The sequence below is a fragment of the Vicugna pacos genome, chromosome 23 (genome assembly GCF_048564905.1).
Source record: "Vicugna pacos chromosome 23, VicPac4, whole genome shotgun sequence".
NCBI classification, from domain to species: Eukaryota; Metazoa; Chordata; class Mammalia; order Artiodactyla; family Camelidae; genus Vicugna; species Vicugna pacos.
In genome coordinates, this window is record NC_133009.1 from 8,106,077 (window position 1) to 8,109,987 (window position 3,911).

The window sequence follows — 3,911 nt, forward strand, 5'->3', positions numbered from 1 at the left end:
AAAGAGTTATTTAATAATGTAGAATGACCTGGGGTTCTCCACAGCATTGCAGAGATCTCCTAATTTCCAAAAATTCATCTTAGCTATTTCACTTTTATGAAGACCAACATTAGTACTTGCTTTCACTAACTGAAAGAAACCTGAAGGGGATTTTTTATTTAAAAGAAAAATCTGTTACCAAACTACTGTTGGTCTTCGGTAAAAGTGAAGTGGCATAAAACAAGCATTCAAAAAGAGGAAAAACTCGTAGTGCTGAAATGTGTTGCTATATGTGAAACAAGGCTACAAAAACTTGACACCAACTTCTTGAAGGACAGTTTGCGTTACGTTCCATATAATTTTCTTATCTATGGACCTAAATATACCACAGACAACTGAGTTTCATTTGAAAGAAAGTAAGATTGAGTTTTTTAAGACCTGGATTGGAATGTTTGTAGCTGAAACTTTTGAAAGGAAGGTGCACTTCAGTGTAATAGCTCCTGACACACTATATGAGGTAAGCAAGTGTGATGTAAGGCAAGTAAATTAATAAACCTCTCTTGACTTCAGTTTGCTTCTATGTAAAATGTTCATATTAATAATGGAATGACAGGCTTTGTATGTGGATGAATCAACTGAGGGGACTATACTTGATATAAGATGTTCACTTAGTGTGAAAATATGTATCAGACCTACAGAGCAACAGCTTTGGAACATAACTGTATGCCTTTCAGTTGAAACTGGACAAAAAAAGAGTTTACCCTTCTTGTTTCGAATGGTTCCACAAGTCTTTATATGGAAAAAAATTTTATATTCATGAAAAACTGTGAGTCATAAGGATATTTAAGAAAGAATATGGAAACAAATATATTTATGTATATGTATGACTGAAACATTATGACCATTACACCTGAAATTGACACAACATTGTAAACTAACTACTTCAATAATAGAAAGAGTAACTTCAAAATTTCTGGCTTATTTTGTGCCAAGAAAAGAATTAGGCACAGATTTTGAATTATTCTTTCCTCCTTCGGTGCGTGTATCTCCTTTTGCTTTTGGTAAATTCGTAGTGAAGGGGAAAAAGTCAGCTGTGATTCCTTCAAGCAACTGTCCCTTCCCTGTGTATCTGTATATGAATTCCTGTCACTTACTGGCTTTGCCAAAGGTTAGAGAAAACAAGAGTTCTGAGATGACGGGCCTATGGAAAAGCCAATTTCATACAAGTAAAACGTATGAAAGATTTGGTAAAGTAACAGGGAGATTCTGGAGAAAAACATGCTTTACAATCATCGAACTAGGAGTTTAGAGTTGTTCTTTCCATTGGCTATTCTGAAGCTATGACCGTGAAGATTGAAGACTTGGTAAAGCATATCACAAATTATCAGAGTGCCTAAAAAATGCCTAGCCATTACTGAATACTCAACAAATGTTAGTTTCTAGGCCTTGTTTTCCTGTCAGTGATCTGCAAAATTTCTTAATTTTTTTTCACAATTTACAACATGTGTAATCCTCCCTTTGTATATAAATCACCAGTTTCTTGACATCATGAACAGCCTAAGTTACTCTCCTCCTCAACAAACTCCTCATGGCGTTTTTCACCTCTGTGTTTCTCACTGTGTAAATGGATAGGATTCAACATGGGAGTGAGGACCGAGTAGAACACACTCACCAACTTGTCTGCAGGGTAGGTATCCACAGGACGCGTGTAAATGAAAATACAAGACACAAAAGAGAGCACCACTACTGTAAAGTGGGAGCCACATGTAGAGAGGGCTTTGCATTGTCCTTCAGTGCCTTGGGATTTCAGGGAGCTCAGGATGACTATGTAGGAGATGAGCAGCATGAAAAAAATGAGTAAGCACATGCCCCCACTGTTCACTGTCACCACCACTCCAAGTCTGTAGGTGTCGCTGCAGGAAAGTTTCAATAGTGAGAAGAAATCACACATGAAGTGGTCAATGACATTGGGACCACAGAAGGTCAAGTCATCCGCAAAAAGAATCTGCAGAGTAGCATGCACGATGCCCCCAATCCAGGTCACGACCACCAGGAGTTGGCAGAGCCCCTGTCGCATGATGGTCGTGTAGTGCAGAGGCTTGCAGATGGCCACGTAGCGGTCATAGGCCATTGCAACAAGGATGATGCCCTCTGATGCAGCCAGGAGGTGTTCCACAAAGAGCTGAGCCAGGCAGCCACCCCAGGAGATGGTTTTCCTCTGGTGCAGCAGGTCAGTGAGCATTTTGGGGGTGGTGACAGAGGTGAGGGAGGCATCTAAGATGGACAAGTAAGTCAGAAAGTAGTACATGGGAGCTGAAAGTGTGGGACTGAGGGAGATGGTAATGACAATGAACAGATTGGCCAGCAGGGTGAATAGGAATCTGAACAAAAAGACAATGAAGAGCACTTTCTGCAGGTGTGGATTCTGCGTGAGTCCCAAGAAAACAAATTCAGTCACATTCTTGGGAAGGGTGAGGAGATCCATTCAGCAAGTAACAGTTTCTTGGGCCCTGAAAAACATAGATAAACATTTGAAAAGAAGCTCTATTCCAGTTTGATAGTTTCTACGACACTCACAGCATCAATATGAAAATATGAATTGCCTCTAGGAAAGAGTACATTACCATGTCGTTCTACTTTCAAAATAATTATAGTGTTTGTTAGTCAATACTTCTTTTCCTTCCAAATTCTGTTCCACATACCATTTAACATGGTCATATTCAGTCAATTTACATGCTTTGTAGACTTGGATTAAAAAAAGTAAACCCTTGCATAAGTGTTAATACACAAGGATCTGTCATACAAAGGAAATATCATTTTTCAAAGTTTAAAGAGTAATTTTAATGTGGAGTATAAAAAGAAATGGTCTGTTAAATAAGACAGAGAGATAATATACACATATACATATAAACACACAACACAGACACATGTAAAATCTATTACTTACTATAAATACCTACTACAAGTTCACTCAACAAATATTTATTGGACACTTACTACATGTATCAATCTACGTCTGTTCACACATCATGTAAATTGACCCTGTTAAATGCCCTTGATGCCTGACACTTTATTACCAAACAGTGGCAACTCGTCCCTCCATGATGTGAATGACCTTCCCAACCCTTTGTGATTCCCCCCCAGGCATTCTCATGCCTTCTTCTCCCCTCTCCCTGCAGCATCCATCATCTGTCCTTCCTGTTACAGGACAGTGCATTGCTAATAGAATAAGGAAATTTGGGGACATAAATTTCCCAAGAAAAGAGAATACATAAACATAATAAAATATATTCTGCCAAAAATGCCTTTTCATTTCAAATAGGTTAAAGGTTTATTTTTTAATTATCCAAAATTAAAAATTTACAAAAATGTGGAAACAAAGTGTAGCAGCTTCATTATATTCCCTTATTTTGAGGTGGGATCCCCCAGCAGATCAGAAAAACAGAGTGTATGTAAAGTAAGAATTAGATGTGATTAATGAAACTGAGTTAGAAATAGCTATGAAAACATTACTCACCCTTTCTTCCTTCCTTTCTTTTCTTTTCTTTTCTTTTCTTTTCTTGCTTCTCAGTGCACTATCTAGGAATAAACACTAAAGGAAAATATTTTTAAAAATTAAAGTCATTATTTACAAATATATTCAACACAATTATTAAGAGCTGTGGAAAATTTAGAGACTACATGGTATGTTCAACAGTGGAGAAATGGATGATTACAATAGAGCACATGCCACTGATTAATGTGTACTTTTTAACAGAAGTACTTAAAAAGACTGTGCCGTATCATAGGAAAATTCTTATATTGTATTATTAAGTACGGAAAATTTTGGATGCAAACTTGATTTATTCAATTAAAAAAAACCACTTATCATTTTTTTAACAGAGATACTGGGGATTGAACCCAGGACCTCATGCACGCTAAGTACGCTGTCT

The 3,911-nt window shown here is 37.3% G+C and overlaps 1 pseudogene; it reads right to left on the reverse strand.

Annotated features, from left to right (window-relative positions):
- Nucleotides 1-1,536: 1,536 nt before the first annotated feature.
- LOC107035165 (olfactory receptor 4C3D-like) lies at nt 1,537-2,464 on the reverse strand (annotated as a pseudogene).
- Between the last annotated feature and the right edge of the window lie 1,447 nt (nt 2,465-3,911).